This window comes from Pleurodeles waltl, chromosome 6, assembly GCF_031143425.1.
Source record: "Pleurodeles waltl isolate 20211129_DDA chromosome 6, aPleWal1.hap1.20221129, whole genome shotgun sequence".
NCBI lineage: Eukaryota > Metazoa > Chordata > Amphibia > Caudata > Salamandridae > Pleurodeles > Pleurodeles waltl.
In genome coordinates this window covers 1431890126-1431903300 of record NC_090445.1, presented here as the reverse complement: position 1 = coordinate 1431903300, position 13175 = coordinate 1431890126, and the positions used below count along the sequence as shown (strand labels likewise).

Here is a 13175-nt window from a genome sequence, read left to right as displayed (position 1 = left end):
AACCAAAAAGTATTTTTAATTTCTGAATTTTCAATGTACTGGCAAAGGAGCATAAGACTTGTCCAAAGCATGCAATGTATCCTCATATGCAGTAATCTGTTTGAAACGTGATATTTCACTACGATTCACCAAACAAATATTTATTCTAAAATATATCTCTTTTGGGCAAAATATATTTTTCATTTTTCAATTTTAGGCAAGCCTTAGGGATTTTCACAGTTTACAGATGGCTTGAACTCCTGATTGGAAACAAGAGGGCCAAATGCCAAAACTCTGAGTGCCACACCTCATTGGCAGATGGAAGCGTGGTTAGCTACCCTTCTCTATTCCCCCAAAACTCATTATTCTAGTTCTATTTATTTCCAAGATAATCATAGGCCCAAATAAAATTATTTTGTTAGACTTCTATTATAGAATCAAATTGATCTGAAGAGCACACACAAAAGCTCAAAAAAGTGTGTATAATTGCATCAATTTCGTTTGATTTCATTCACTCAAATAGGCCATAACCTTAAGTTCCATGGTTATCCTAAAAACTGTGCATGACCACTAACCACCAACTCCAGCTCTTCTCCAAATGTTAGCCCTTAACAGCTCTGCCTGAGTATTGACCACATACTTCTCCCCATGTCACAGCAACAGCTCCTGAAGCCCTTCTTCGCTATTTAACTCATAAACCATCTATTCTTCCAGCCGGAGACACCCTGCGCTCTGCCTGGGGATTATCTGCAGATGTCATGCCTGGTCTGAAGCCCAGTCACCTGGATTGTGTTTTGCTGTTGGAGATGAACGCCACCTCTTATTTAGTGCTCCGGTATTAAGAGTTCCCTGACCTTTGACTACAACCTCAATCATTTGCCTGGCGACTCTTCAGCCACAGATTCCTTCTTTTGCTGATACTAAAATGTTACATGTCAATTGAGTACAGACTCCATTCCTTACCTGACACTCGGCTGTTGAAGTGCCACCTGACTACATACTTCCTGACTGGTGCACAGTGGCTAAAGTGCCACTTGACCAAAGATGACATATCACATCCTTTCCAGGCATTCAACTTCTAAAGTGTTATTGTACCATCGACCCCAGGCTCCATCTCTTGCCTGGAGCTCAGATGCTAAAGCATTATTGGACCATAAACCCCAGGCTTCACCCATTGCCTGGCAATCAGATGTTAAGGTGTTATTGGATCATTGACCCCAGGCTTCATCTCTTTCTTGTTGTTCAGATGCTGAAGTGTTATTGGACTGTAGGCCCAAGGCTCCAACCCTTACCTGGCGTTCAGATCCTAAAGTGTTATTAGACCATAGGCCCGAGACTCAAACCTTTGCCTGGCACTCAGATCCTAAAGTATTATTGGACCTTCACCTCAAGGCTCCAACCCTTTAATGGCGTTCAGATCCTTAAGTGACATTGGACCATCGATCCCAGGCTTCATCCCTTGCCAGGTGCTCACAAGTCTAGTGGCTTCCTGATCACTGACTCCATCCCTTTACTGGCGTTGAGCATCTAAGAGCTGCTTCTAACTCTCCAGTCTCTGTTGCTCTTTCCAGGGCACTCGCAGGTCAGGTGTTTCCTGCTATGAAAATTTGACTGATCTACACTCAACACCCAGAGTGATAGATCCTTCAGTCAGAGGTGGCTAGCTCAGACCCACGTCTCCACCATCCATCTGGATCAGACTCACTGACATTTGATGAATGGCCGGATTCATAGCTCGTGAAGAGCCCTGCAAACAGTCCTCTGGCTGACCAAGCAGGCAGACCCACCAGGGTCCCATAAAGCATGTTGGACCGGAGGGCAAAAATCCGGACACGGCCTTCCAGGAAATCTAATTACTGCTCCTCGGAGAGAAATGTGTTTCCATTTAAAGTTCTGGGGTCGTGTTTATTCTCCCTCTTCTCGCCTTCATTGAAGCTTTCTCTAGTTCCCACTAGTTCTTTTTCTTGGACCGGACCTTCTCTGCCTCAGGAGGTGAAGCCTTTTAAATGAAATAACAGACAAGCGAAGGCATCGATGCACCTGACACATTGTGATGACTAATTAGCAACAGTCTCCGGCAACAATTGCAACCCACAATTCTGAGGGTTCGAGAAACGGTACCTGAGCAATGACTGGACAAATTATGTTCCAGATAAGATCTCTCTTATAGGGTCTAGACGAGTCAGAGAAGTAATCAATCCTCATTATTCTGCACACTTTCCAAGAAGTGCCTAAGAGCGCATGATTTAAAACATATTAAACACCTAGACCTCTTCCCTAGTCTTTTGCAGTTATGGTGTTCAAAGAGGTAAATTCCTTTTGCAGTCTTCTCAAAGATATATGGCAAATTTTGCAACTTTTTGAAGTGAAAAGTGTTTCTCACTTAACGTGCAAATCCTGACTTTGACTATAAATTGCGGTGTACATGCACTTGATTTACAAACAAAATAGGATTCAATACAATAGTTCACGTTAACAGTATTCATATGTGCAGTGCAAATGTCCCTGGAAAAGCTTTTCAAAACCTTTCGTTGAAGCACTCTGCACAACGTCCCCATACTGAGTTGGCTTGATTCGATTGAAAATGTTCTTGCATTATGAAAAAAAAAATCTCTTCTGTCGCAAATAATGTAAAATGGGTCAAAAATCTGGATTTTTGTTGGTGTAAAAACATTTGTCATGCCCCTACCTTAAGGGAAGCGTTGTGGGTTAAAGAGGGTGTGTAAAAAGAGGCAGTTAATCTAAAGTTAAAATCTGGTTCAGGTACTTAAGAGTCATGTATTCAGAGTCAACCCTGCACTAGAGAACCCAGGATAGGAAAATGTCAATGTTTCCACCGTGTAAAGGAGTTTACCTGGAGTAAAGAGAGTTAAGTCTGATCTTCACTGCTTCATCTTCTTGAGTCATCTGTGCACTGTTTTCAGTTTGCACACTTAAGCCAACAGTCTTTGTTCGCCAAAGGCCCAATTATAAACGAGGAGCGGTATCCCTGCCCGATTACAGGTTATGCTGATAATGCACGGCCTTGCATTTTCCCCCTAATTCTAGGCCTGGTAAATTGTAAAGTCTGCTAATTGGGGGTGGAAACACTGGCTTGAATCATTAACTACAGCCCCGGTAGCCCCAATTACCGGACATTTTGTAAGGAGACCCTGCTACATGGAACTAGCCTGTGGTAAGTGGTCGGGGGTTTCTTGTGTGAGCTCTTTTAAAATATTTACATCGATTAGGTCAAAGCAACATTTTTGTTAAGCCCCATGAAATCTGAGATATTGCGAATTTCGCTTTATGCGAAATATGCAAAGTTTTATAAAGTTTGCAGTGTGAACTACTGCATGTTTGTCCCAGGGGTCTGGTCCTAGCTTAAAATGTCTTACAAAAATATTTCCTCATTGAGCCAGTCCCTTACAGGGATTGCCTGTGGCTTACCAATGCACATAAGGTATGTCTGTACAGCATATTATCACACGAGATGCTACTAAGTGAATTTAACGAAGTTTTATGTAATTTTCGAAAAATTGCTTTATGAGCCGTTACTAGCAAAGTGCAGTGTAATTTAGAGCTCCTGGTTGTATTATATTTTTGATAACTAAATGGTATTTAACCGTATTTGTCTGCTCATTTTATCCATACTTATTAACGTTTATCATTTTGTTCTGGTAGAAAAAAATAAGTATTTTTGTTCAATTATTTAACTGAAAAATCTACCCTTGTGCTTGAATGCCAAAAGAAGACACTCATGAAAACATTGCGATTGCAGTGCAAGCAATGGGATGCTTTGAAGTAGCTCGCTTGCTAAATATTATTTGCTCGCTTGGCCCTAACCACCCTAGTCTTTCCTGATTCACTTCCCTTTGTGACCTTGGCTGCACAGCATCCTCTGATACACTTATAAGCACAATCTTGTACTCCAGGCTACACATGCCTTTGTCTACAGTTGGTTTGTGTGTAGTGATGTACATTGTAGTCTGGAAGTTTGTTGTTTTGCGTGCACGGTGCCTGCATGCTTGAAGGACTTTGTGAAAATGGATCTCATATAGTGCGTTCAGTTATGTGAACAGGTGCATGTTCTGTGGGTGAGCACTCAACTTAAAGTTGTGTGGAATGAACCTTTGTGTATTCACAACACAATCGTCAAACATAATAATGTAATCAATACTGGTTACACCTCATTTATTTTGGGTGGCTATTGGTCTGGCAGCCACGACTGACGAGTGGATAGTTAATAAAAATAAATCGTGCTCCGAGGGTTTTTATTTTTAAAAATAAATTCAGGCTAAGATACATTGCCTTCTGTCTGCATCTATGTGTACATATCTGTAAACATGGAAATTCAATAGATTTTTTGTATTACAGTGGTATTGTTTGATTCTATTTACTATTATTGTTATGTTTTTATATAGTCCTCCACACTCCACCACGCATGGAGCAATTTTGAAAGCATGCAGTACTTACATAGGCTGTGCAAAGGCTGCACCCGCTAGCATTCCATAAAGGTCATACTAAAATTGTCCAGTTTGCATAATTTAGAAGGGAACACTTGGGTCAGGAATCAGATTGTAATACGATGCTGTTTGGTTTGATGAAGAGGAGGTTATTTTCTAGCTTGTGGTCTTTAGTGAAAAAACACTTTGTTTCTTGCAACAGAGTGATAGTGAGACGTGCGCGTAGTCAGGTTTTACCATTTACACGTTTGGTAAATTTTATTTTGTATTTATATTGTCTTTCACAAGAAGAGCTTTACAGACAACAGCAGGACCTACAGTAAATGAGATCTCTACAACAGACAATGTATTGACCAGGAGTGTTAGCAGTAGGGTACGGTCAGCTGGAAAGTACAGGATTTTACAATCATAGAGAGGGTGTCCGGGGGATCCATAGAAGTTGGGAATGGATGCCATGGTTTTCGAAGCTGTGTTCTAGACACAGGTACTAGTGTTTGAGGAGGGCTTGATAGCATAAGAGCTGGGCATCTTCAGTGTAGAGGTGCAAGGGGAGAAAAAGAACTGCAACAGGACTGGCATATGGAGCTTTTGGGACAGGGGTGTTCGTGGTGTCCTACACAAAGAGATTTTTTTCTCTTTTCCCTGTCAATTTAGTTATATATAATGCTTATAGGTGGAATCTTTAGGGCATGCCAGAGCTGTAATTGTGCCACAACTGGAAAACATTTACATTTCAGGATGTTGTAAATGTGTAGACAACTCAAACACGGTTTTTCTGCAAAAGAGGATTTTTTTCATTAGAATCTTCCCAGTAAGTCTCTTTTGACAGGAAAAATAATCTGCAAATAGGACTCGGAAGGCGCCAGCAGGCCATTTCCCCAACACAGGTCATACACCACCGACAAGACACTTAATTCGTTGGAAGAAGTATTTATTTAAATACTTTTGTTTAAGATCAAAATTCATTAATCAACTTAACATCATGCAAAAAACATCTTATGCAAATTACTCAATTAATCGTTTTCACTGCACATCCTAAATCTATAAAGATACGTATATATTTTACATTTTTGTAACCATACCATTTTTGACAGGATCCCTTCCTGTCCTGAACCTCCTTTGGACCACACAGGGACTGGTTGTCACCTGTATCCCTAGGGGGGGCGGCACCCCAGCTTCCTCTGTTCCTTGCCCCCATGCTCAGGGTCCCGCCCCCTCTCCAAACACCAATCAGCCAAGGGGTGTACCGGGGCGGCCGTGGGCATGAGCCCCGTGACCACCCCAGTAATCTGGGCTCCCTACCCCCAATCTGGTGTGTCCATCCGCAGGTTGAGCCCAGGACTTCAGGATCCTATCTCTGTTGTTATACCGGGGCCCCACCCTTGGGGTCCCCTCTGTTGCTTCAGGTTAATTTAGTCTCTCTTCTTCCGCCTAATCTAAGGAGAGGGTGGGTGGGTCAAGATGGAGGCCGAACGTCCGGGCCGCCGCGCCAACAAGAAGAAGGCCGAGCCTTCCGTGGGGGTGCTTTTAAGCCCCCCACTGGCTCGCGGCGGCCCAGACCGGTTCGTCCCGCACGTTGGCCAAACGTTTCTCCCCAGAGGAATTTCCGCTCCCACGTCTCGCGAGGCGTGAGAGCGGAAGCCTCGGCCAGCCTGCGCACAACTAGTGCGAGGTTTTGGCCCCGGCGCCCCGACCCCTAAGGGGTCGCGCTCCCCCCATGTTGGGGGGGCGCTCTTCCATAGGACTCGGAAGGCGCCAGCAGGCCATTTCCCCAACACAGGTCCTACACCACCGACAAGACACTTAATTCGTTGGAAGAAGTATTTATTTAAATACTTTTGTTTAAGATCAAAATTCATTAATCAACTTAACATCATGCAAAAAACATCTTATGCAAATTACTCAATTAATCGTTTTCACTGCACATCCTAAATCTATAAAGATACGTATATATTTTACATTTTTGTAACCATACAATTTTTGACAGGATCCCTTCCTGTCCTGAACCTTCTTTGGACCACACAGGGACTGGTTGTCACCTGTATCCCTAGGGGGGGCGGCACCCCAGCTTCCTCTGTTCCTTGCCCCCATGCTCAGGGTTCCGCCCCCTCTCCAAACACCAATCAGCCAAGGGGTGTACCGGGGCGGCCGTGGGCATGAGCCCCGTGACCACCCCAGTAATCTGGGCTCCCTACCCCCAATCTGGTGTGTCCATCCGCAGGTTGAGCCCAGGACTTCAGGATCCTATCTCTGTTGTTATACCGGGGCCCCACCCTTGGGGTCCCCTCTGTTGCTTCAGGTTAATTTAGTCTCTCTTCTTCCGCCACGAGGGCGACCAGGGCCCCAAAGGTCCTTCGCCCTCCCCACCAGAGAAGAGGCACCCAGCAAAGAACCTCATATCGGCTATGAATTGGTCAGTACCAAGATCAGACAAATGCACCAGGTCCCTGTGAAACATTTCGGGTCCTTTTAATTGCCTATGAGGAATGTTCCACAAACGGCCTGGACCAGGGCAGAGTTTCGACATTTCTGTATTGAGTCTCCTAACAGACACATTGATTGTCCTTGGCTTAATTCCTGGACCCCATTTTTTTCGTGGCACCATGTGGGACCAAGCAATGGATGCGTGTGGGAATTGTTTTGCAAGCTGCGTAATTTCCAGAAATATGGCCTCCCTGAGTGCCTTACGACCTAAGTGCACCAGATCGTTGCCCCCGATGTGAATGATGATGAGGTCCGGGGAATGGAGCCCTGCACATCTATGAGCCAGGTCCACCAACTGTTGCAGCTGTCTAATTCCTGCGCCGCCAACCCCGCACCACCTGAAAGCCACATCTAAGCTTGCCGCCTGATTCGGTTTACGGAGCTGCTGCAACCGGTATGCCGCCCGACGAACGAATGAATGCCCCAACACCCACACCACACGAGGGTCCATCTACTGAAATAAAGGAAAATTGCGTGAGAAAAAGGAATAACCGCGCAGACATGCCCAAATAATCACTTCCTATAACAGTTCTGGCCTCACTTAGCGCTTATAGCAACTGGAAGACCATCTTCCAATAGCTTTCACCTCTGAGATTGCCATGCCAGCACCCACCGCGAAGGTGGCCGCGCCAATCCTGAATGAATGGGGGGAGTACCCTCCCGGGTTGACGCCTGCTGTTAATAGTGTAATCTTTAGCACCTCTGCAAATTGGTAACGTGACAAGCAGGCCCCATTAGCATGTATGAATAGGGCAGTGGAGTTCACAAAGGGGCGTACCTTCTAGTAAGCAGCTAGATTGGCTACAGGGCATATTGCTGACCCATGCGCTGCCCTTAGAACAATCCTCGCTCCTTTACCTAACTGATCAGTTTTTGATTTACGCAGATGTATAGTGGTAGCGTTACTATCGACCGATACATCACGCCACTGAAGGCCCCCTGCGTGGTCATTCGTAGAGCCACCTATCAATTCCCCTATGCGAAAAGCCCCGTAAAAGGCCACAGTGAATGCCCCTGTGAATAAGTTAGCCTCAAACTGTGAGAAAGTAACCAAGGTGACTGAGCTCACCAATTTTTCCAATAATTGCGGGGTTATGGGTCGCCTGGCGTCTATTCTAGGACCGTCTGCTCTAGACCACCCCACTAGCGCCTGCTTAATAACAAATGCATAGAGCCTAGAATCTTGCCCTCTTATTTTGGCAAAAAAGCGTATGGCTGACAAGTTGGCTTTTGCGCAAGATACTGGTTTACCCTGGGTCTTTAAATGCTGCAAAAAGGCACAGATTGCTTCTGATGAAAACCAATCTGGAATGTTCACTGATGTCAAGAACCGTCTATAATGCCAGAAAGCCCTTTCATAAGCCCCCCTAGTGCGTTTTGCCAATGATGACACTACTAAGGCATTTAATGCGGGACACCAATCTTCCACAGTGATGTTGGGAACTCCGTCATCCTCATCGCCACCTGTGGGTGGAACCTCTGAAAATCCTGCATTAATGATCGAGACAAAGCATCAGCTGCATTGTTATTCACCCCTGGAACATGCTTTGCTCGGAATGTGACGTTGAGCTTCAAACACCTCAGCACCAAATGTTTCAGCAATCTCAGTACCCATCTGCAACTAGCTTTTTGTCTATTAATACTCTCTACGACAGCCATGTTGTCTGACCAGAATACCACAGATTTGTCTCTTAATATGTCGCCCCATACTGATACAGCGACGATGATGGGAAATAATTTCAAAAATGCAATATTTTTGGTGAGTCCTAGGCCAACCCAATCACTTGGCCAATCTGCCCTGCACCAGGCGGACCCCAGGATGGCCCCGAACCCCACACTGCCTGCCGCGTCTGTGAATAGACCGAAGGCGGGGCTGTCTACTGTCTGGTGCGGCCAAATTACCGCCCCATTGAAGTCCTGCAGGAAAGCGTCCCATACTCTAAGATCCTCCTTCACCTCAGCTGACAGTCTGGTGTGGTGGTGCTTCTCTGTTAAACCAGCCATGGACCTAGCTATGGATCTGGAAAAGGGGCGGGCCATGGGGATGATTCTCAAGGCGAAGTTCAATTGTCCCACCAGAACCTGCAGTTGGTGAAGTGTGACCTTAGTATGGGACAGGACGGTCCGGATGGACCCTTTAAACGCATGGAGCTTATCTGAAGGAAGGCGGCACTCACCCGCCTCCGAGTCAATTTCGATGCCCAGAAAAGTGATGCAAGTGGAGGGGCCCTCAGTTTTTTCTTGCGCAATTGCGACCCCAAATTCCTTGAACATGGCAGTTAGTGACTGTAAGGCCCAAAGGCATTTTTTAGACCTAGGTGGACCTAGGACTAGAAAATCATCCAAGTAATGGATCACGTTATCATGATTGGTACGCCTGGTGAATATCCATTTTAAAGCTGAGCTGAACTGCTCAAAATAACTGCATGACACACTGCACCCCATGGGCATACACTTGTCATAAAAATAGCCCCCATTAAACTGAAATCCCAGGAGATGGTAATCTTCAGGGTGGACTGGCAAGAGCCGGAAGGCTGCCTCAATATCTGTTTTGGCTAGCAGCGCACCGTGCCCCAGAACCCTCAGCTTTTCCAACGCCTGATCGACAGTAGCATAGCGAACTGAGCAGAGGACTGGGTCAATAGCATCATTTACTGAAGCCCCCCTGGGGGCTGACAGGTTATGAATCAACCTGAACTGACCAGGGTCTTTCTTGGGTACTACCCCTAAGGGGGAACAGACAAAGTCATTAGCGGGGGGGACTGGAAAGGCCCAGAGAATCTGCCTAATGTGCATTCTTTAGCAATTTTTCTTGCGACCACTTCATGGTTCCTTACAGCAGACAGCAAATTCCTGCAGTGTTTTAGGGGAGGACCCTGGAGGCTGGAATTCTAAATCCCTGGGAGAAACCTTTGATCAATAATCTAGCAGAAGCTTTGGCTGGGTAGATCTTCAACCAGGGGATAAGTGCTTCTAGGTCAATTGGCGAGGGCAAGGATGAACTATATATTGGGCTTACTCCCTTCTTTAACTTTATCCCTTGATCTTTTAAGGCATTTAAACTCGGGGTGGGAAGGATGCCCGCAAAATGAACAGGAGTGCCTGAACTTGCACGTCCCGGCTGGGCGTGAACATATCTTTCTGTTGAACGCCCAACATGATCCTTTTTTGTCATTCGCGTACTGTGCTCGAAAGGGCTGCTTAGTGGGTAACTTGTTATTAACGCATTCTAACCAAACATTCACTTCGGTCTGGTCCCACCCTATCGTTGGGTCCTCCACCTTTGCCCACCTGAAATCCCTGTCATATTCCAGCCAAGCGTTTCCTCCATACGCATGGTGAGCTTTTAATATCTTGTTTGCATAGAATATCATAGCGGTCCCAGTTTCTGGCTTTTTCTCAAGCATAACTGACATAAACACATTGTAACCGAACAACCAATTTGTAATGTTCTCCTCAATTTTTTGTTTTTTCTCGCCAAATGTCGAGGACTTTGTCTCCTTTTCCTTTGTCTCTACTTCCCTTCTCTTAGCCCTAAGCAGGCTAAAAATATCTACAAATTCCCCTTTCCATATTCTCTCTTTTATCTCTGGAGCCACGTGCGCAGCTAACTTCCCTGGCCTGGACAGCAGAGTGTCCACCCCTGACCCTTCAGCAGAAGCAAGTGGTTTTGTGGCACTGACGCTTTGTTCGCTGCCCTTACCATGCTCTTTTTCCACCTGCGGAGTCTGATTGAGCGAGCCTGATGCCAGGCTGACACCGGGACTGTCTGACGACACCTGCAAAGAAGGAACAACACGCGCCGCCGCCAAAGCTTCAACCTGGTGCTTCAGATCTTGCACTGAACTCTGAAATGAATCGCTAGCCCATGGAGTTGTGGGGGGGGTGGAGGGGCAGGGGGTGCACTCAACTTAGACAGCATCTGAGATACTTCCAATAGGGACTGGGTTGTTGGGTCTTGAGGCACTCCTGGGGGAATTTTCTCACTCCGTCCCATCACTGACGCTGTTACCCCCACCGGTGTCACCCCCTGGGTACTGCAGGATGGGTGGATGGGCAATCCTGTAGTTGGGGCTGCTAATACTGCTAAAGATCGCGGTATGTCAGCCAGCATGGAATCCACCCCTAATGACGTGCCCGGAACCTCTATCACCTCAATTGGTTGAGGCACTGGATTAACTCCTGTGACTGATGTAGATAAGGGGGGGCCCAGGGGAACTGGATCCGCCGTAGGAGGTGGAGGGGGGGGGGTGCCTGTATTTCACTTGGTTGTTGGACTGCTGCGAGCTGCTTTTTACTCCTACGTTTTACTGGAGGGAAAGCTGCGCGCTGGGCTACATGTGCACGACGGGGGCGAGAAGGCCCCTCCTCACCCTCATCCCCCTCTGAAGGGACGTCCCCCCCATCTGAGACACCGTCATCCAATTTTGCCAAAACTAATTTTAAAAGCTGGGCCAAGTCAGGGTCAGTTCCCTTCCTTTTCCCCAACCTCACCCTAGTTGGTGCCATAGTTTAACAATAAGATGGGAAACCCCGTGAACAAGGATGCAGCGGCTGCAGTACACTTACCCAAACACAGATACCCAACAAGTGAAATCTTTTTAAAAACAGTCCCCAAGTTAAATTGCAAGTTATTCAGGTTAGTAAATATTAACCCTCCTGTAAAACCTGTAAATAGATTGTGTTAATCAACATCAGCCAAATTGTACAAACGTGCTTTGTACACTTTCAAAACACAAATGGCGAAGGCTTTGATGCTAATAACATGCAATTTGCACAGCATATATAACTAATCCTAACTTAGTGTAAAGGGATCACCACTAACACGCTGCTCCCTAGGTAAATTACAATAAAATTAAATTACCTAAAAGATATTGACCCACGCCTAATATGCTGCACCCCTGGGGCTCAAGCACCCTACGCTAGTTTTACGCGCAGCAAATCGCGTTTTTTCAGCTCAAGATATTACTAAGGGCATTGGTGGTATCCAAACCCCTGTACACAGCTAGCCTGCTGCGCCACAGGTACTTGACCCTGCCACTGAGCTAAAGCTCCCGGATACCTGATTCTGGGGGGGAACCCCTAACAGGTGAGCGCGCGCACAGCCAACACTCCTCCTAAACACGGAGCCCCGTCACCGTGCGCTCACTCACCTCTTTATTCCGAAAATTGGGCCCCGGGATCTGTCGCCTGCTCCTTCAATCACTCCCCTCTGAAGCTGTTCCTGTGTGCCCCCACGACGATGTCCAACTTCTGCCAATTTGGCCCGCGATCTGCCGCCTGCCCGTGAAGAAATGCTGCAACGTCCTTGAAAGCAGTCCGCGACCTGCCGCTCCCCCGCGATGCCAATCGGAGACCAGAACACCCAGCTGAGGGGAAGAGGGAAGATGCCGAAAACGTCCTCGAAATGCAGAGAAGATGCCGCAAGATGGAGGCCGAACGTCCGGGCCGCCGCGCCAACAAGAAGAAGGCCGAGCCTTCCGTGGGGGTGCTTTTAAGCCCCCCACTGGCTCGCGGCGGCCCAGACCGGTTTGGCCCGCACGTTGGCCAAATGTTTCTCCCCAGAGGAATTTCCGCTCCCACGTCTCGCGAGGCGTGAGAGCGGAAGCATCGGCCAGCCTGCGCACAACTAGTGCGAGGTTTTGGCCCCGGCGCCCCGACCCCTAAGGGGTCGCGCTCCCCCCATGTTGGGGGGGCGCTCTTCCAGAGTATTTTTCACATTTTCTTCATGAAAACCTTGCTTTCTGCCACCCCACATGTTTTAGGTTCACAAACAACGAGAAGTTAAAGTTTGTATGGTTTTTGGGTACAAAAATTAAAGTAGTTGAGGTTGTATGACTTTGTTCTGCCATAGTAATCTCGCGCAGGCATCACTGGTGGTGCTGCCTATCAACCTTCCATAGCTAGGCCTGGGTGAAATTTAAATTGAACCAGCATCATTTGCGTAATTTCTGGAATTTCGTTTTAAGCTTGCAATGCGAAGTTCCCAAAATTATGCCATTATGCCACTTCATGAAACATTCCATTTGGGGTAAAAATCTAGTGAGACTGCATGGGACCAACTGACCCTGAATGGCTGTTGTTCTCTCTGCTTTTGCAGTATCACTTTTTTCAGAGCAACATGCATCCTAGCTTCAAAACCTGCCATGAAGATGCTTTTTGCACTAAAGTATGATGCAAAACGACTGATTCACATTTTAGGTATATACAAGTAATTTCAGTTCCTTTTGCGAAATTTCACATAACGGTGTGAAAGCAAAGTCCGAG

General features: G+C 46.6%; 1 protein-coding gene across 1 annotated transcript in view; it reads left to right on the top strand.

The window, feature by feature from the left end:
• CXCL12 (C-X-C motif chemokine ligand 12) overlaps positions 1-13175 on the top strand; it is a 99567-nt gene that overhangs the window by 27512 nt on the left and 58880 nt on the right. The window lies entirely within an intron of this gene.